Source organism: Bubalus bubalis, chromosome 16 (genome assembly GCF_019923935.1).
Source record: "Bubalus bubalis isolate 160015118507 breed Murrah chromosome 16, NDDB_SH_1, whole genome shotgun sequence".
Classification (NCBI taxonomy): domain Eukaryota; kingdom Metazoa; phylum Chordata; class Mammalia; order Artiodactyla; family Bovidae; genus Bubalus; species Bubalus bubalis.
This window is the reverse complement of record NC_059172.1, coordinates 75,491,355-75,513,921: the sequence shown is the minus strand read 5'-3', so window position 1 is coordinate 75,513,921 and position 22,567 is coordinate 75,491,355. Positions and strand designations below refer to the sequence as shown.

At 37.5% G+C, this 22,567-nt stretch overlaps 1 protein-coding gene and 1 pseudogene across 1 annotated transcript in view; one reads left to right on the top strand and one right to left on the bottom strand.

The window, feature by feature from the left end:
• CNTN5 (contactin 5) overlaps nt 1-22,567 on the bottom strand; it is a 1,686,091-nt gene that overhangs the window by 1,268,680 nt on the left and 394,844 nt on the right. The gene's annotated exons all lie outside the window — the stretch shown is intronic.
• On the top strand, nt 17,221-17,948 carry LOC112579389 (annotated as a pseudogene).

Below are 22,567 nucleotides of genomic sequence, written 5' to 3'. Positions count from 1 at the left end.
ATATTCTTTGGAAGGACTGATCATTGGATCAAAGCTCCAATACTTTGGCCACCTGATGAGAATAACTGATTCATTGGAAAAGACCCTGATGCTGGGAAAGATTGAAGGCAGGAAGGTAGGGGACAACAGAGGATAAGATGGTTGGATGGCTTCACTAACTTGATGGACATGAGTTTGGGGAAGCCTGGTGTGCTGCAGTCCCTGGGGTCATAAAGAATTGGACATGACTGAGTGACTGAACTGAACTGAATCACCTCACACCAGTCAGAATGGCCATCATCAAAATGTCCACAAGCAGTAAACCCTCCTGCACCATTGGTAGGTATGTAAATTGGTATAACCACTATGGAGAACAGTATGGGGCTCTGTATAAAACTAAAATAGACTTACTGTATGATCCAGCAATCCAAGTTCTGGGCATATATCTAGAGAAAACCATAATCCTAAGAGATACATACACCTTAGTATTCACTACAGCACTATTTACAATAGCCAAGAAACAGAAGCAACCCAAATGTCCATCTACAGAGGAATGGATAAAGAAGCTGTGGTGCATATATACAGTGGGATATTGTATATTCAGCCATAAAATAATGAAATAATGCCATTGGGGGCTTCCCAGTGGCTCAGTGGTAAAGAATCCACCTGCAATGCAAGCAACACAGAAGACATAAGTTTGATCCCTGGGTCAGATGATCCCCTGGAGAGGGGCGTGGCAACCCACTCCAATATTCTTTCCTGGAGAACCCCATGGAGAGAGGATCCTGGTGGGCTACAGTTCATAGGGTCGCAGAGAGTCAGACAAGACTGAAGTGAGTGAGTATACATATGCACAAATGGAACTTGAAATTATCATACTAAGTGAGGTAAGTCAGAGAGAGAAAGACAAATATCATATCACTCATATGTGGAATCTAATTTAAATGATACAAATTAATTTATTTTAAAAACAGAAACAGACCTACAGTTATCAAAAACAAGCTTATGGTTATCAAAGGGGAAATGTGGGAGGAGGGATAAATCAGGAGCTTAGAATGAATATACATACACTACTATATACATATCAATAACCAACATGGGCACACTGTATATCACAGAGAACTCTACTCAGCATTCTGTGATATCCTATATAAGAAAATAATCTTAAAAAAGAATGAATGTATGTGTATATTCTACTGATTCACTTTGTCGTGCACCTGAAAGTAACAAAACACTGTAAAGCAACTATACTCCAACAATTTTTTTAAAAAACACAATGAAATATTCTTCATTCTGTAGCCAGAATGATAGTTAAACTGAAAATCAGTTAAGTGGCTGGAGTTTTTTTCTTATTTATATGTTTTTGTAATTTATATGCATAAAATTTATTTCCTCTGTGTGTATATAATTTTCTTATTATGTTCTATTCATTGTGCTAGTTACTGGAATTTCAAATGTCAACAAAATAAAAACCTGTACTTAAGTGGATCCAGTGAGACAGCAAGATTGGTGAACAGCCAGTTTCAGTCAGTGCTGTTTGATAAGTTCTGTAAAAGAGGTCAGCCTGGCACTTAAGAATCACAGGAAGGTATAAAGTCCATTGTTGAGCATTCAGGGAAGGCTTTCAGGAGGAGGTGACTTTCATGCTGAAGATGACAGTTGAACATGAATGGGTATATTTGTGGCTAGGGATATGAGTTTGCATTATGTGGTTAGGGATCTTGTTTGCTGCATTAATTAAATTAGAATTGTTTCCCAGGTGGTTATGAGAATTAAAAAATAGTTTACTGAAAACCTACTGATGGCAATGCAATTTTGAATACCTACACACATTAAGTATCACAAACACTTCCAATAACATGGGTCATTTAAGCCTCAACATGGTTTTACCAATGTCAAATCTTTTTTTTTTTTCTTTTTCCAGAGGCCCACAGCACACAGAAATTTACAGAATGAGTAAATGCCAGAACCCAGAAAATCACAAATCAATCAATTTTTTTTTCTGTAAACAGGTTATAAAATTCTGACATTACTAAACAGACTTCATTGATCTAACACTGTAAAAACTACCCAAATATTTAATTAAAGACAAATACTCTTATTTGTGTCTTCAAGGATATTTAAAACCTTAACTTTTAAGTATTGGTTATATTGTAGTGAACCATTTAGGAAATATAGTCAATTTTTAATGATACCAGGTGGATCATCCTAATTTCAGATTAACTACATCCCACTGACACGATGTCTTCCCCACCCTGCTGCCACCTGTCTGATACCAAACTCACTCAGCTGTGGACACTGACAGCTGGTTCTTCAGAGGGGAGTGGGGCAAGCAGGCATCAGGTGAAAATGACTCATTAGCAGTGAAATGGAAAAAATGTACAGACTACTCCGCAGACATTTTGGATGAAGCATAGGTTTTTTCCCAAGGCTTCTCTCTCTGTGTTCTGTTTGAAAGCTAATTGCAAAATGATGATAATAATGTACTTAATTTTATAAAGGTTTTGAAGTTACTATGATGCGATGCCTTCATATTTAATTTATTTATATTTCCTCAAAACCAGTTGAGGTTTCCATTTGGACATGAATCCTAAAAGCTGAAAGATAAATACCCTGATGTTTTGGCTTTCTGTGCATGTCCAAGGTTACTGCATTAGAAAGAACCCTGAGACAGGGAGTTAGCACACTGAATTCTAGTCATTCATTAACTGCACAAAACCACACAGTTCTCTTAACTCCCCTGGACATCAGATTGTACGTGAAGACAAGAGAACTGAATGAGTACAGTGATTAAATTGTGATTAATTATAGATATTTATCTCTCCTGTTTCCTAGGAATTCTCTGGTGGCTCTGATCGTAAAGAGTCTGCCTGTAATGCAGGAGACCCAGGTTCAATCCCTGGGTTGGGGAGATCCCCCGGAGACGGGAATGTCAACCTACTCCAGTATTCTGACCTGGAGAATTCCATGGACAGAGGAGCCTGGTGGGCTACAGTCCATGGGGCCAATCACAACTGAGTGACTAACATTTCACTTCCCTTTCCTGTTATTTACTTGAAGTTATTAATAGATTACTTATTCCTCTCAAATGTCTATTATTGTCGGGGGCCAGCGTGAGGCGCTCCGCCCATGGCAAAGGTCATGAGGAAGGAGGCTCAACATAAGCAAAGGCAGGATCGAGCCTCAGGAGTCCCCCTGGAAATTCTCAAGCATCTACCCCCATAACCAGAGCCTGCCTACTTTACTACTTTGTGCTCTCATCTACACCTCTGATTTTACGGGGGGCTGTCCCCCACCACCTCTTTCGGAGAAGGAGTTAACTTAGAGCTTCAGTTAACAATAATTCCTGGGCATGACAGGAGTGTTCCAAACTTACAAACTCCTCTGAAGGTTCTCTAGCCTGCCTGACAGGCTTGTCCAGCCACATGTGATTGCTCACAGCCTCCCAACCGTGAGAGGCACGGGATGCTTTAAGCCTTCTAAAAACATGTTCCTTAGAGAATTTAGAAAACTATTAGTATAAGTATAGTGGGCTGATTAGAAATTGTATTGATGAAGGGTTTTTTATTTGTTGAGCTAATGTTTACTGCTAAGTCTCCACATCCCCTGCCCTTATACACATTAATGAATATATAGAAGAAATAAGTATTAACCTTTGATATTAATCATGTTAGACCTTAGGCTAAGCAAATTCTTTCCTTAATTAAAACCCACTATACCCTCACCCTATAGGAATGTAACTTTATCTGGTACCTTCGGAAGGTGGCGTCTGTTTCAAAAATAATCACCCCTGGAGAAATAAGTATACTGGTTGACTGACCTCTGTCACGAGGAGAGGGTCATAAATAGTCAGCAGGCCCCCCTGGCCAGAAGATGATGTAACACCCCTAAGACCTCTGTATACATTTGTATGAAGCACCTGACTTTAATAAAAGACAGGACTGCTGTCCCCGCATAACTTTTGTATCACATCTCAGTGTATAAAAACAGACCCTGGAAAATAAAGAAGGGGATCTGTTCCTCAAAATACTGGTCTCCTCATGGCATTCTTTATCTCAAACTCTGGCTGAGTTTCCATCTGGAGAGCGGAGCCCGCCAAGCTTACTAATTTTGCCTGGGCTTCTAAGATCTGACCGGGGAGGCCTCAGTGCCTCCTCTCCTTCGGGAGAACGCCTGTGGCCTACGTAAGTGGTGCAAACTTCTTGTCTTGAAGTTTTATTGGTTTCCCGTGTAAACCAAGCTACTCAGCCTCTTTTCTCCACTGAATTTTCCTGCTGAGCTATCCTCATTCTATTACTCTTTATATCTCTAATTAATATCTAATTAAAGCCAGTGTATTCGCGAACGCCGTCTCCCCTTCGAACTCCCTGGATCAGCTGGGGCTGGACCTCGGCATATTATATTTGTAGATTTTATACTATTTAAAGATCTTGTCATTGGGTATATGAAATAGGAATAAAGACAAAGTTTTATGCCTGAATCTTCAAAATGGAGTTTTCGGAAAAGTGCAAAGACAAGCTCAGTTTTCATGAAATTAAAAATACAGACTTATTATAAAAATGTCTCATATGCTACAAAGCATTAATGATTGAAACATTTCTAGAAAAATTTTAGTGTGAGTTAATAGTTGTGCAATGTCTCCTAAAGGCACTTCAAACTGTGGAAATTTAATAATGTTTAGCTAAAAAAAAATTCCCATTTCTAAGACCAAAATAGTTACAACACTAAAATGATAAGAAATAAGCTTAACATACAAAAAAGAGTTCTCAGTACAGTGACTTCATAATAGTAAATTGTAATATGTGCCTTTTAGGACCTTGGTTCTGAACAATTTGTCCAAATGTTATTGACACACTGATGTGCCCAAAAAATTTTATATATATATATATATGAAAACAATAAGAGAGATTGGTAGAGCTTCAAAAATAAAACTTTTCTAAACCCATGTTCACCTTTCATCATCTGAATTCCTTTCTCACACATGTTCACACGTCTTCAGACCTTCCTCATTCCCCAACAGCGTGAAGCTCGGGCATTAGCAGCAACCACTAGAAGCCATACTCTTACATCTGTCACTATTAGTTAAGAATACCATCCAACGTCAAGAAAACTAGAATATTTCTCCTTTAGTCGTTTTTGCTTCCTCAGTGAGGGGGTCAAAAGGGTTGCCTACAGCAAGTAACTAAGTGCAGAATTCGTTGCTGAAATATTCTATTTCACAAAACCATGAACTCCCAGACTAGCCTTGTTACTGCTTTTTGTCATACACTTACCACATACATCTTCTACCTTGAAAAACTTGTATCTCCCCTAAGTCCAATGTCATGGAACAGAACTGTTTTTCAGACTCTGCAGCAAATATCTTCACAAAGGAGACAGCAGGCTGAAGTCAGTTTTATAGACTTTATTCTCCTAGGGCGCTGAGAATCTGTGAGAGCAAGTAATGCTGAAAAAGGTCTTTCGTGCCTTTCTAACACTGCCGCTGCAGCTGTTAGCACTTCTGGTGTCAAGGTACAAATGTCATGGAGGTACTGTCAGTAAAGTAACACCCGTGAAAAACAGCCTGGCAGTCTGGCTGGCCGCCAGCACCCGTAATCATCTTGTTATATGTTGCTCGGAGCCGGACTTCTGTTATCACCATTCCCTCCGATAGCTCTTAATTGAAGCAAAGGGATTTGCCTCACATCAATAGGCTGAAAGGGTACTTCTGAACTCTTTAAAAGTGTAATTTTAAAGCTGAAAACTAACTGAGGTGCTTAAAATATTATGGTTCAGCTTTCTGTAATTCATAAACTGTGTGTCATGGGAGGAAATAGTTTGAATAAAAACGTGTTCCCCAATTCCCCAACTAGAGTCTTCTGTGAAGAGAGTACAATTGAAAACTTCTTCAAACGGATGAAAGATATACAACGCATGGTGCACATTTTGAAACTCTGTGAGTTCTAACTAGAGAAAAAAAAAATCAATGAAGAGATTTCTTAGACTTCGAGAGATTCTAGAGTTTATTACAAAAATGTATAAAGAATCTTACCATATTGTGTCTTTCCTAAGACTCTTCTCACCTGATCTGGTACAAAGCCATAGTGGGAAGAGGGGCAATGGATGAGGCCTCGCCCCAGGGATAGGACCCCAGGGACTGGAATATCGACAAATTGCTCGACATCACAGGTTACTTGACGATTTGCAGTTATCATCAACTTTACTCTTGGATATGGTAATTTACTAAACTATTTGTTAGCAATTACAGAGGATGTCCTTGGCCTTGGAGCTAAGCTGTGGACACTTTTTCTGGAGACATCTGGCACCACAGCACATAATCAGAAAATAATAACCTCTCAAGAAGGAAATAGCTATATTGCCTTTATCTTCCAATTAACAGGGCAAGTGTCACAGGCATTACTTTCCCAAGACTGTATCGCATATGTATAAACACACATACACCCATTCCCATGAGGTGCAAATCTCTAGGTTTTGTATCATTCTATCAAAACTGCTTGGCTGACATTACAGTATTCACTCAATTAAAAAAATAATTATGGAAAAACTCACTGGCTTGTGGTATATTTTCAATTAATGCAGTGCTCTTCACTCTAATTATCAACATAAGTGTCCTATTTTTGTGATTTATCTTCCAAACTTCTAAGTAATTGATATACCCATATGGACATCTTATAGATCCCTTTCAGGTGGTCCTAGTGATAAATAACCTGCCTGCCAATGCAGGAGACTTAAGATACTCGGGTTCAAACCCTGGGTTGGGTAGATCCCCTGGAAGAGGGCATGGCAACCCATTCCTGTATTCTAGCCTGGAGAATCCCATGGACAGAGGAGCCTGGCAGGCTATGGTCCACAGGGTCGCAAAGAGTCAAACACAACTGAAGCAACGTAGCACACAGCTTGCAAACTTATTATTTTCTTATCACCCCATAACTTTTACTTTTCATGTTGCCCACTTTTCCTATGACTTTTCATCAATGCAATTCCTTGTCAAAAAAAACAAAATAAAATATAAAGCATCTTTTTCCCTTGACAATTTTTTTTAACCCAACTAATAATTGACTATACTCTCAAATTAAAATAGGTGCCAAATCCGGACTCTTTTTTTATCCTCAATACTAAAATTCAGCCTGGAGGTTTTCTATCCTGGACAACAGCAGTAGCCTCCTGACAGTTTCTTCCCATCCCTCTTTCTCTTACTACCTCAATGCATCCTGTCCTTTAAAACCTGTTTTCTTCCTTATGAACAAATATACAGTGCCACACTTACAGAGGCATCTGTGAAATTCCCTTTGCCAAAAAATAATGTTCAAATCCTTAACCTGTGGCTATTTACCATCTATATTTTCCGGCTTCATTATCTGATAGTACCCTAGGGCTTCCCTCATAGCTCAGTCGGTCAAGAGTCTGCCTGCAATGCAAGAGACCTGGGTTCGATTCCTGGGTGGGGAAGATCCCTTGGAGAAGAAAATGGCAATCCACTCCAGTATTCTTGCCTGGAGAATTCCATGGACAGAGGAGCCTGGCAGGCTACCATCTACGCGGTCACAAGAGTCGGACACAACTGAGCGGCTAAACACATACCCCTATGCTCATGGAACTACTCACCAGACCATTGCTTTCATTTTTCTGTGATGTAAAATGGACTCTTTGCTCTGCTTGAAATAGACATCATCTCCCCCACCTTTAGTACCTCACTACTCAAAGTAAGGTCTGCAGAACAGCAACATCAGCATTGCCTGGAAGACTGTTAGAAATGCAGAATCTCAGGACCATGCCAGGGTACTGAATCAGAAACCTCCATTTCACAAAACTCCACTTTGTATTATACAATATAAACACTCTCTCTTTCAGGAAGCCACTCTTTATCATTCAACTATATTCTTTTCACGTCCTACCATGGTGAACATCGTAAAGCCTGCTGGATATTTTAATTATACTCAGACTCTCCTTTCCCTCATCTTTTTCCTCCTCTCATTTTTCATTTTCTCCTCCTCTTTCCTCTTTTCTTCTTTTCCTACTCTCTTTCACTTCCTATTGTTAATAGCAGCAACAGTAGTAGTTGTTGCATTAACATACACCTCTGGCTGGAGGGTCAATTTATCTCTCAGAATTTTTTCTTCCAACCTGAATCTTCTTTCAATGTTGCTCCATTGAAAGTTGAGTTTTTCTTTTTCTTTTTTGCCCAGAAATTAAATATTATTTTGCAGTTTGATGATAAAAGAAAAACTAGCCTTTACAAAGATTGCTACTACTGAGCCAGTGAAAGTAGTTATATGGAATGAGATACTGTATTTCTAGCTATACATGGTATCATATAGCCATATTCATATAACAAATGAAACAATTCAAAAAGTTTCATGTGCTAGAATAAAAGTATATACCCTTTCTACCAAACTATATCTGTATAGTTATATAAAGTCTGCATTTTTAGAAGAGTAATTGTAGATTGCTAAAATATTTTTACTTTCTTAAATATGCTATAGAACACACAATAAGAACCTATGAATGTGAAAGTGTTAATCTCTTAGGTATATGCAACTTTTTGTGAACTCATGGACTGCAATCTGCCAGTTGCTCTATCCACAGAATTCTCCAGGCAAGAATATGGACTGGGTAGCCATTCCATTCTCCAGGGGATCTTCCTGATCCAGGGAACGAACCAGGATATCCGCATTGCAAGCAGATTCTTTACTGTCTGAGTCACCAGGGAAGTACACCTGGCATTATTCAATTTATAGGTGTTTTTTGACTACCTGAATCTTTACATTTGCTTCTACGTTGTCAAATGCCTTTCATATACCAACTAGCTCTGACCCCTTTGCAGCTAATGTGGGTTCACATCTATTTTCTGGCTCATGTTCTCAGATACCTAAAGCAAGACAGTCCTCATCATTCTTCCTTATTTAAAGCCAAACATATGCTCATTTTGGAATATCTTCTTATAGACAAATTCCTTACTGAGTGAACAAAATCTGACCTATGATCAGGGCTGAAGTGATATAAATTTATGGTAAAATTTTGCAAATGCATTATTTATTCCTCTTGATGAAAATTATTAGATCATATATTTGCTTTTCAGTTGTCTTGATTATTAGAGGCACAATTTAAATGAGCTTTGGTAAAAGGCCTTTACAATCAAGCTATACCAAATTTATGAATTATATGTAAGTCAATCCTTTTTGATACAAACTTTCTTCTTTGAAGATGTACACATGAACTTGAAGCAAGATGCTTTATATCATATGCAGGGTCTGTTTTATGTGGTAAATTAAATTCACATAAGCAAGACGAATCCCCATAAAATACTCAATAAATCATGTTGTCCTCATCACTCAATAGGTGAGAATTTTCCTGCTGTTTCAGTGTTAACACCTTCTTAGCACATTTTCAGCTGTCTATAGAAATCTTCAGTGTAGAATAAATTAGTGGACGGATGTGTTGATATCAGATATTAAAGATTCAAATAGAAAATGGATTAATAAGACCGCCTTTATACCCAAAGAAATGAAGATCTGTGTCAAACTACAAATAATTCAAGCTAAAAAAATGGGTCACAATGATTTACATATTTCAAGTTAATTTGCTTTTACTCCTAAATCATGACCTACATTTACGAAATTACTTTGCTAGTGTGATCCTAGATGCTGATTTTTAAACCTTATTTGGTTCACATTCAATGTCTATTCTTTGAGCTTAGTATCCCAGGAAAACAACAACAACAAGCTTGATCTTGGATAGCATGATGGTGTCTGAGAGAAAGTCTAACTGGGCTATGGAAAATTAGGTGAAGTTATGATTCCAAATAGTTCTGGTGTTCCTGATCTTTTATCTTTTCCTTCTGTCCTACTCTCTTTCTAATAAACCCAATCCCTTATATCCTGCCTATGAATAGAATGACTACAATCATTAAAATCCTATTTTCTTCTCTTCTTAATAGCAGATTTAAAAATTGCATCTTCATTCTTCTGATTGCTTTTGCCATTTAATTGTTTAAGGTCTTGGAACAAAACTTTAATTTCTCTGAATTCCTTTGGTTGTTTTTTGCCATTTATCATACACCATTTCTTTGAGAATAACAATAATTATTGAATCCTTACTAATTGTTGCAGAGTCTTCTCAGAATATCACTGATACCACTTAAACGATTCTAAGTAGAAAGGCCAAATAATTTGTCAACATCATAAAATTCAAGGTGGACAGACTGAGTAGAGCCCATTTCACCAACTTCCAGGATATTTCATATTTCCTTTTGCTGAATGAGAAGGAAGGATGTTATAATAGAAACTATTAAGTATCATGTGGAGGAAAAAAATAAATTCCCTGAAACTTATGCATACTATTTAACTTCCTAAAGTTATCTGTTTTGGATGTCCTATATCATCTTTATTTAATGTTCTCAACAATAAATAAGTCATATATAAGTCATCATTCTGATCTTTACCACATAAAAAATCTAAGGCTTGTGGAGTGTTTTTAATTTACTTCAGGTCAAAGAGCAAGTATAGGGCAGGGTCATTTTTAAAAATAATATATGTTGCCTTTAATTCAGAGACATCATAGTAATATTTTTTGCTCTCAAGCCTCATCATTTCATTGTAATTTTTGAGGAAGCAAATGATACATGTATTTGGTTTTGCTTTTGTCTATTGGGCTTATATAAAATGGTTACTTAAATCTTACTGGAACAAATTTTCTTTACTGCATTTCTGATACTTCATTTCAGATGATGCAGATCTGATCATAGTCAAATAATGAGTTGATAGACTGTTGGAATTTCTCTCTTGACTGAAAGGCAGTGGCAGGCAACAAAACATCCATCTGTTGTGATGTCTTCAGAGACAGTGGTTTAGGAGATATAAAGTCTGAGAGAATTTTGCAACAAGTTATATCTCTAGAGTAAATAGGGTTAAAATAATGTTTCAGACAAAGATAAGCTAAAAGAAAATTGTTCTTATTCATTTTTCAGGGTTTTTAGAATAGTCAGAGAACTAAAGGTACTGGAATATTAAATGAACTAAGATTATGGTCAATTTTATAACAAAGTAGCATGAAGAATGAAGTATAACTGCCCTAAAATTGGGTGGTTCTTAATGGTAAAGAACCCACCTGCCAATGCAGGAGATTTAAGAGATACAGTTAGATTTCTGTGTTGGGAAGATCCCCTGGAGGAGGGCATAGCAACCCACTGCAGTACTCTTGCCTGGAGAATCACACAGACAGAGGAGCTGATGGGCTACAGTCCTTCGGGTCGGAAAGAGTTGGACATGACTGAAGCAACTTAGCATGCATGCATGCATTAAATTACAAAGCTACTGATTTCAAGAGTTAGACTTTTTAAAACAGCCTATATTTCAAGAACTACTAAAAATAAATTTAACTTTAGGTCATTTTTGTGCATTTGGAAAATATCAAAGTAAGAATATTTTGTTTTGAATAAAAAGGATAATAAAGGGACATATTTGAGAATGGTAGTGTGATGAACTCTTTGAAAGTCTCTCCCTAGTGAAACAGTGAAAACTAGTGAAAATAATTTTTAAAATTATTTTTCAAGTCTCTGGAAACTGTCCTAAGGGTACACAGCAAATGAATACACAGATTTCCTTATTCAAGGAAATCTACTATATTTATGGTACAGGTGCCAGAGTCCATGGTGCTAGAGCTATGACTTACTCCCTCATTCAATGCCTCCTATTCATAACCCCTCCTCCACACACACAGCTGCTGTACTATGATGAAGGGGCCATTCTGATAATCGTGTCCAAGAGGATGGGGCTCCCTAATTGAAGGCTAAGGTATCTCCATCCACAACTCATTTTTTTCTCTCTCTTTTTTTTTTAATATAACTTTATTTATTTTAATTGGAGACTACTTACTTTACAATATTGTATTGGTATTGCCATACATCACAACTCATTTTATAATGTCAACACAATGCTGAAACCAAGCTCTTAAACTGACACTATAATAAAGTGTGCATATGTGTGTGTGTACACACACACATAAACACATAAATATAAGGATTTCCCTGGTGAATCAGAAACTAAAGAATCCGCCTGCAATGCAGAAGACCTGGGTTCGATCCCTGGGTTGGGAAGATCCCCTGGAGAAGGGAATGGCAACCCGCTCCAGTATATTGCCTGGTGAATCTCCATGGACAAGGAAGCCTGGCAGGCTACAGTCCACGGGGTTGCAAAGAGTTGGACACAACTGACTAAGTACATACACACTCACACACATATATAAATGTATATATATATGTATATGTATGTGTGTATATATACACACACACACACACACACATATCCTTCCGAAAGACAGACTAAGTTCTTTGAAAAAAAAAAAATGAACAAAATTAGCAAAGCAAACCTGGCAACATATTAAAAAATTATAATATATTTTGACACAGCAGGATATATAAAACTCTAGTATATTGTGGTATAATAAGAATGAAAGTTAGATGAATTTCCTACTTAAAAAACCAATCAAACTAATAAAGCATATTAGAATAAAATAGGTGGTGAATATAAGTGCACAAAACAAGTACTACATCTTGAGATATTTCTGGGCTTTAGTGTGTAGTGAGGTAGAGCCTAAACAAGAAACAACAATCTTGATAAACAGAGATGGTATATCTTATAGGTTAGGACTGCCATACTAATAACATGGTGACTGGTGGAGCAGTCCTGAATCAAGGGAAGTTGTGTATAGAGTACTTTATATATTTGTATGGAAATACTTCTCCTATCCTTGATCAGATTCTAGACTGCAAAAGGAACACAGCAAAAAATATGGAAATTCTTAAAACCATCAGCTTCTGATGAATGAAGAAGAACAGGACCTCCCAACAAATAGAAGACACTAGTCTTCTGGCTAAGACAGGATTGTAGTGGACATCCCATTCTGTCCATTAGAACCCCACAAGGCCATGCACCTGGAGTAAGAACCATGACACAAGAATAAGAACTATGCACTAAGACTAAGGAAAAAGTACTAATACAGACCCTTTTATCAAAGCAATATCTTGGGCTTTTCAGAGTAAAGGTGCCTATTGGGATCTCAATTTATCAAAATATCCAGCATAGAAAATTCAATCAAACTGTGAAAGTGTGCCCCCCACACACTGGGTAAATGACTAAATAAAACAAATTTAACATATAGAACAGCAGAACCACCACAGATGTGGAATAAACCTGCCAAAACTTTCTCTAAGTCAATGCAGTGAAGGCAATGAAGGACTAGAATGACCCATCAGTGAACTCTGGACATCATGGGCCAAAAATCCACTATATGTCACACGTGGAAACTCCCCTGTCCCAAATTTCATGCCATCCATGAAAACACCAGATAGACAGTTATGCCTGCACAGACTCTTGAATCATTCCTGTACCCTTTCACCAATCATTCCTTAGCCCTGACCCCATCTGACTTCCACAATAAATATCCTGCTCAAAAACCAATGAAGAAACAGATCTGTTCTTTGCCTTCTGTTTCCATGCTTGACTGCTTTGCAGTAAATTCTTTTCTCTCTGCATAAGACTGTCACCTCAATATCTGGTCTCTCCACTGTCCAGTGGAGAATGAGCCCACTTGCTGGGTTACAAAGGCAACAACAAACAAAGAGAAAAATATGATGCATAAAATAAAATGGATGATAGACATAGACCCACAAATAATCCATATATTAGTTAGCAAAAATAATTTCAAAAAACTATGATTTACATTAAATAAAGAGAAAATATGAAAAACAGATGAAAAGATGAAGTACTTAACAGAGAATTATACTATATAAAAATTTAAATTTATATTTTAAAGTGGTAACATACAATATCAAGAATTACTAACTCATTCACTGGACTTAATGGCAGATTCAGCAAAACAAAAAATAATATTAATAAATGTGAAGGCCAGCCAACATAAAATATGCATACTTAATCTAGGAAAGACTGGCAACTGGTCCCATAACTTCATGGCAAATAGATGGGGAAACAATGGAAACAGTGACATACTTTATTTTGGGGGGCTCCAAAATCACTGTAGATGGTAACTGCAGCCATGAAATTAAAAGACACTTGCTCCTTGGAAGAAAAGCTATGACCAAACTAGACAGCATATTAAAAAGCAGAGACATTACTTTGTCAACAAAGATCCATCAAGTCAAAGCTACAGTTTTTCCAGTAATCATGTATGGATATGAGAATTGGACTATAAAGAAAGCTGAATGCTGAAGAATTGAGGCTTTTGAACTATGGTGTTGGAGAAAACTCTTGAGAGTCCCTGGTACTGCAAGGAGATCCAACCAGTCCATCATAAAGGAGATCAGTTCTGAATATTCATTAGAAGGACTGATACTGAAGTGGAAGCTCCAATACTTTGGCCACCTGATGTGCAGAACTGACTCATTGGAAAAGACGCTGATTCTGGGAAAGATTGAAGGCTGGAGGGGACCACAGAGGATGAGGATGAGATGGTTGGATGGCATCACTGACTCAACAGATATGAGTTTGAGTAAACTCCAGGAGTTAGTGATGGACACGGAGACCTGGCATGCTGTAGTCCATGGGGTCACAAAGAGTCTGATGCGACTGAGTGACTGAAGTGAACTGAATCTGGGAGAGAATAATAAGAGTGAGAGAAATAGAGCATGAATGATACCATGTAATCACATGGCCAAAAGTATTAACATAAATGTAATTAGAATTCCAGAAAGAAAGGAGAGTGATTGGAACAAAAGCAAAATTTGAGGAAATAATAAATACACATTTTTTAAGGCTTGTACGCATATTTATTTTCTCCTTGGACATCTGTCCATATGTGTTATTGTTTCACTTCCTTCTCACTATTTTAATATTTTCTTTCCAATTGTAAAAGCTCTATACTTTATTATTATCAATTTTAGAGTATCCTCAGAAGTCAACACTAAAACATTAATAAGCCTGTATATTTTCTTATAAATGTATAAAGATTCTCGGTTTTTCATACAGTAAACCCAAACTCAACTCAATATGGTTTGTGAATACTTCCATAAATATCCTTAAATAAGTCACTCACTTCTTATCTTTTAAAAGCACTTGTACTATGAGGTACCATTTCACGCCAGTCAGAATGGCTGCGATCCAAAAGTCTACAAGCAATAAATGCTGGAGAGGGTGTGGATAAAAGGGAACCCTCTTACACTGTTGGTGGGGATGCAAACTAGTACAGCTACTATGGAGAACAGTGTGGGGATTCCTTAAAAAACTGGAAATAGAACTGCTTTATGACCCAGCAATCCCACTGCTGGGCATACACACTGAGGAAACCAGAATTGAAAGAGACACATGTACCCCAATGTTCATCACAGCACTGTTTACAATAGCCAGGACATGGAAGCAACCTAGATGTCCATCAGCAGATAAATGGATAAGAAAGCAGTGGTACATATAGACAATGGAGTATTACTCAGCCATTAAAAAGAATACATTTGAATCAGTTCTAATGAGGTGGATGAAACTGGAGCCTGTTATACAGAGTGAAGTAAGCCAGAAAGAAAAACACCAATACAGTATACTAATGCATATATATGGAATTTAGAAAGATGGTAACGATAACCCTGTATACGAGACAGCAAAAGAGACACTGATGTATAGAACAGTCTTCTGGACTTTGTGGGAGAGGGAGAGCGTGGGATGATTTGGGAAAATGACATTGAAACATGTATAATTTCATATATGAAATGAGTCGCCAGTCCAGGTTCAATGCATGATACTGGATGCTTGGGGCTGGTGCACTGGCACGACCCAGAGGGATGGTACGGGGAGGGAGGGGGGAGGAGGGTTCAGGATGGGGAACACATGTATACCTGTGGTGGATTCATTTTGATTTATGGCAAAACCAATACAATTTTGTAAAGTTAAAAAATAAAATAAAATATATTAAAAAAAAAAGAAAAAAATAAAATAAAAGCACTTGTACTATCATGTCAACCACTCACATTACTTCAAAGCAAATAGATGGGGAAAAAAATGGAAACTGTGAGAAGTTTATTGTCTTGGCTCCAAAATCACTGAGGATGGTGACTGCAGCCATGAGATTAAAAGATGCTTGGCCCTTGGATAAGGAGCTATGACAAACCTAGACAGCATATTAAAAAGCCAAGACATCACTTAGCCAACAAAGTTCCACACAGTCAAAGCTATGGTTTTTCCAAAAGTCATGTATGTATGGGAGAATGAAACCACAAAGGGGTCTTGGCACCAAAGAATTGATACTTTCAAACTGGTTCTGGGGAAGAATTAGAGAGACCTTTACACAGCGAGGAGATCAAATCAATCAGTCCTAAAGGAGATGCTATGCTATGCTAAGTCACTTCAGTCATGTCCGACTCTGTGTGACCCCATAGACGGCAGCCCACCAGGCTCCCCTGTCCCTGGGATTCTCCAGGCAAGAACACTGGAGTGGGTTGCCATTTCCTTCTCCAATACATGAAAGTGAAAAGTGAAAGTGAAATTGATCAGTCATGTCCGAATCCTCACTACCCCATGGACCGCAGCCTACCAGGCTCCTCCGTCCATGGGACTTTCCAGGCAAGAGTACTGGAGTGGGGTGCCATTGCCTTCTCCACCTAAAGGAGATAAGTCCAGAATATAATAAATGATGCTGAAGCTGAAGCTCTAATACTTTGGCCACGTGATGGGAAGAGCTGACTCATTGGAAAATACCCTGATGATGTGAAAGACTGAGGGCAAAAACACAAAAGAAGACTCTACACATTGACATCACCAGATGGTCAATACTGAAATCAGATTGATTATATTCTTTGCAGCTAAAAATGGGGTAGCTCTATTCAGTCAGCAAAAGCAAGACCAGGAGCTGACTGTGGCTCAGATCATGAACTCCTTATTGCACAATTCAGACTTAAAGAAAGTAGGGAAAACCACTAGACCATTCAGTTATGACCTAAATCAACTCCCTAATAATTATAAAGCGGAAGTGACAAATAGATTAAAGGGATTATATCTTATAGACAGAGTGCCTGAAGAACTATGGATGGAGGTTCATAACATTGTAGAGGAGGCAGTGATCACTGAACATCCCCAAGAAAAAGAAATCCAAAAAGGCAAAATGGTTGTCTAAGGAGGTCTTACAAATAGCTGAGAAAAGAAGACAAGGTAAAGGCAAAGGAGAAAAGGAAAGATATACCCATCTGAATGCAGAGTTCCAAAGAATAGCACAGAGAGATAAGAAAGCCTTTCTCAGTGATCAATGCAAAAAATACAGGAAAATCATAGTCTGGGAAAGACGAGAGATCTCTTCAGGAAAATTAGAGATACCAAGGAAACATTTCATGAAAACTTGGGCACAATAAAGGAAAGAAATGGTATGGACATAACATAAGATATTAAGAGATGGCAAGAATACATAGAAGAACTATACAAAAAAAAAAAAAAAAAAGATCTTCATGACCCAAGTAGTCACGATGGTGGGATCACTCACCTAGACCCAAACATCCTGGAATGCGAAGTCAAGTAGGCTTTAGGAAGCGTCAGTATGAACAAAGTCAGTGGAGGCTATGAAATTCTAGTTGAACTATTTCAAATGCTAAAAGATGATGTTGTTAAAGTGCTACATGTAAAATGGCAGATCTGGGAAACTCGACAGTGGCCACAGGACTGGAAAAGGTCAGTTTTCATTACAATCCCAAAGAAGGGCAATGCCTAAGAATGTTCAAACTACCACACAATTGCACTCCTCTCAAACCCCAGCAAAGTATGCTCAAAATTCTCCAAGCCAGGCTTCAACAATACGTGAACCATGAACTTCCAGATATTTAAGCTGGATTTAGAAAAGGCAGAGGAACCAGAGATCATATTTCCAATATTCACTGGATCATCAAAAAAGCAAGAAAGTTCCAGAAAAACATCAACTTCTGCTTTATTAACTATCCCAAAGCCTTTGACTGTGTGGATCACAGCAAATTGGAAAATTCTTAAAGAGATGGGACTACCAGACCACCTTACCTATCTCCTGAGAAATCTATATGCAGGATAAGAAGCAACAGTTAGAACCAGGTATGGAACAACAGACTGTTTCCTAATAAGGAAAGGAGTATGTCAACGTTGCATATTGGCACCCTGCTTATTTAACTCGTATGCAGAGCATATCATGTGAAATGCCAGGCTAGATGAAGCCCAAGCTAGAATCAAGATTGCCAGGAGAAATATCAATAACCTCAGATATGCAGAGGTCACCACCATCATGGCAGAATGTGAAGAAGAACTAAAGAGTCCCTTGATGAAAATGAAAGAGGAGAGTGAAACAGTTGGCTTAAATTTCAACATTCAGAAAACTAATATCATGGCTTCCAGTCCCATCACTTCACAGCAAATAGATGGGGAAACAATGGAAACAGTGACAGACTTTATTTTTTTGGTCTCCAAAATCACTGCAGATGGTGACCACAGCCATGAAATTAAAAGACACTTGCTCCTTGGAAGAAAAGCTATGACCAACCTAGACAGCATGTTGAAAAGCAGAGACATTACTTTGCCACCAAACGTCCATCTAGTCAAATCTATTGTTTACCAGTAGTCATGTATGGATGTGAAAGTTGGACTATAAAGAAAGCTGAGCAACAAGAACTGATGCTGCTGAACTGTGGTGTTGGAAAAGATTCTTGAGAGTCCTTTGGACTGCAAGGATATCCAACCAGTCAATCCTAAAGGAAATCAGTCCTGAATATTCATTGGAAAGACTGATGCCAAAGCTGAAACTCTAAACTTTGGCTACCTCATACAAAAAACTGACTCATCAGAAAAGACTCTGATGCTTGAAGATTGAAGTCAGGAGGATAAAGTGACAACAGGGCTGAAATGGTTGGATGACATCACTGACTCAATGGACATGAGTTTGAGAAAGCTTTGGGAGTTGGTGATGGAGGGTTTGCAAAAATGTGGGCATGACTGAATTACTGAACTGAAGAGGAGAAGGGAGCAACAGAGGATTAAATATTTGGATGGCATCATTGAGTCAGTGGACATGAATTGAGCAAACTCTTGGTGATAGTGAAGGACATGAAAGCCTGGCCTGCCAATGCAGGAGACGTGCTTTAAATCCCTGGGTCTGCAAGATGCCCTGGTGGAGGAAATGGCAACCCATCCCAGTATTCATGCCTTGAGAATTCCATGGACAGAGGATCCTAGCAGGCTACAGTCCATTGGGTCACAAAGAGTAGGACACAACTGAGTGACAGAACAATAATAGTAACAACTATACACATATTACAACAAATGTGATATAATTTTTGTTCATTAGTTTGCTTTTTCTGAGTTCTTCAGCAACTATTTGTAGTTTCTCTGTAAATCTTTCTTGGATGAATAGAAGAATAAAGGAAATATATAATAAAATAGAGTAGGAAGTTATGTTTTACAGTTGGTGCTAAGAGGAAACACAAGCAAAGGCTACAGATTAGGGTTTGGATATTCTCCATTATCCTGACAGTAAATTAGCTTTTCATTTGGATGTTACTTTCTTTCAGAAGAGTTTGATGCATTTTAAGTTGATGCAGTAGTGCATGTTATTAAAGCCAGGAATCATAAATTATTCCTTAAATCATCGAGTCTTGGGAAAATAGAAATTCAATGAATCACATACCTTTTGAACACTGACTTAGCTTCTGCACAACCTTATGCTGTTGGCTACACAACCTTTTGGCTCCAGCAGGTCTGCATACTTTCTAATTTGCTTGAAAACTGCGTGAAAATATTCCCATGGCCCTCTTGTAAAATATGACAGCCTGACATTTCCTTTAATTACAAGACCTGATCTGTTTAATAGCACAAAACTGGCCTCCAACTTGACAGGCCTCCCCTTCAAAAATCGATGGTTAGACTCTAGGGCACCAGCTTGGTCATCAAGATCAATATCAGAAAAAAATATAGCTTGTCAGGACCTCTCAGCCTTTCATTGATTCAAATGGGCAGCAGCTCACAGATTGAATAATAATATTAGAGCTCTGATCCAACAAACAGAAGCCTCTTGCACTAATTTCAGTATAGGCAGATGAATCTGTGATAAATGATAGAAGCATAATACAATTATCCCAGTACTGCAGCTAGATAAAGCTGAATATTTTCAGAGAGAAAATATATATATATATATATTCATAGAGAGAGAATACATTTCTTTAGATTTTTCATTAAGTGAACAAAATAACAAAAGTCTCATTAGAAATAAAACAAAATAAAAAAAAACACTAAAGAGTCATGTTGGAACTTCCAGAGTCAAAGGGAAATTAACATGAAAACAAAAGAAAAAAATTAAGAAAAAAAATAATTTGTTATTTTCACTTCAACAACTTTTATTTAAATTAAAATGTGCTAACGTTTTAGAAAGGATATTTAACTAGAAGTCAGTTTTCTTTAATTCTAGTGCTGGATAATTATATTGTTACATAAGTCACTTAAATTATATAGGCTTTGATCTCCTACTCTGTCACAGGAAGGACTAGGAAGATATTATCTAAGTACTATTTTAAAACTCAGGGACCAAAAAACAAACAAACAAACAAAACACACACACACACACACACACACAATACTCTAAGTTAACTTTATATTTCACTAGTAATTGAAATAAGTCTGTATAGTTGTTTTATTTTCATTTCTAATTTGAATGCTAATAGAAGGTTTGAATGCAGCAGGTCACAGCAATGGGGAAGGAGAAATTAAAATCATACTCTTAAGGATATTACATTTTACCACAAGGAAGTACAAAAAAATCGAGAAACAAGGGTTTGTGATTTCTTAATACTTTCAAATTTTAAGGATTTTGTACTAAACATTACACTTATAAATATTTAAGTTGGTTAGTTCTGTTATGTGTATTTTACCACAATTAAAACTTTTTTTAATATACAAAAGTTTTTTTAAGGTTTTTGTTTATTTTATACTAAAGGATATAGGAGTGCATATAAACTATTCATAGTGTAGAAAAATAATGAAACCAAGCAGGGCCTTTTAGTACCCTCTCAGGCATAAAAACCTTTCTATGTCCCCTTTTCTTGTTTATAGGAGAAAAAACCCTCAGCTTTCTAGACCTTCTGAGTTCCAAAGGCCAGATTAACAGTTATTATTCAGGAGAGTGAGGGAATGCAGAAGGAAACAATAGTGTAACCATGGGGCCTGGTCTTGTTCCTCCTGGGGTGGGGAAGGGAGGGGAGCACAGCTTGATGTGAATCTCTGAGCTATACCAGGACTGAGAAGGCAGTGGCACCCCACTCCAGTACTCTTGCGTGGAAAATCCCATGGACGGAGGAGCCTGGTAGGCTGCAGTCCATGGGGTTGCTAAGCGTCAAACAAGACTGAGCCAACTTCACTTTGACTTTTCACTTTCATGCATTGGAGAAGGAAATGGCAACCCACTCCAGTGTTCTTGCCTGGAGAATCCCAGGGACGGTTGAGCCTAGTGGGCTGCCGTCTATGGGGTCGCACAGAATCGGACACACTGAAGCGACTTAGCAGCAGCAGCAGCAGCAAGTCCCATCCAGGTGGAGGATGGTAACTTCTAGCTGAGCACAAGCAGTGAACCGAACGCTGGTTGAAAGCAGAAGCTTGGTAACTGAGACTCGCCTAACAATGCTATTAGCTCACAACCAACCAATCAGAGGAGGGATACCCACCCTAAAGCCCGCCCCACAAATTTTGCCTATAAAAATTTCTTCCGGAAATGCATTAGAGAGTTCGGGCCTATAAAGCATGAACTATTCATTCTCTTTGCTTGGGCCTGCAATAAATATACCTTTCTCTGTCTAAACTCTGACATTTGAGATTATTTGACCTCAGGACGAGTTGGGCACAGGAACTTGGGTTCAACAACAATAACTTGGAAACATTTTTATATTTCTAATTACTACACTAACAATGATATTTATGGTAGTTACTTTACTTTCTTTACTTCATTTAAATATCTCATATATACAGGTTTATCTATATTCATACACTTCCTATTTTTACCTTCTTTTTATATCCATTACCTCACTTCTTGTATGGATGCACAAAAACTATAAAAGCTATTACTTTATAAATAAGAAAACTGAAACTAATATTTAATGAGTAGATCACTCAGTGTCCAAAGGTAACAGTCACCATAGCTTGGATTTAAAATCATTTATTGGATAGTTAAATTCAACTTTCCTACTGTGATCCAAAGCTCAATATTATGCTGCTTATTTTTAAAACTTAAGGTATTGTTTTTCCCCTATAACTTAAGTTACATAGTTTCCTAGAAAAAAATGTGGTTGCTTTGGATAAAATTTCAACATTTAAAAATTGTATGAACTTTCAGCTATTTTAAAATAACTCTTCTATCAAAGATAAAACCATTTCAAGCAAACAACAACAATAATTTCCTATTTAGAAAGCTAAAATGGTAATGCTGACTACTACAAACATTACTATGAATTTTAAATTTACCACTTCATTTTACAGAAAGGAAAATGCTTTTCTCAGTTGTTTGGAAGGCTACATATGTAGAAATAAAGGTAAGCCATTTTTATTAAATCACTAATGAAAACTTGGCCTAGAATTATTTCCCTGTTTACATAAATTTTAGG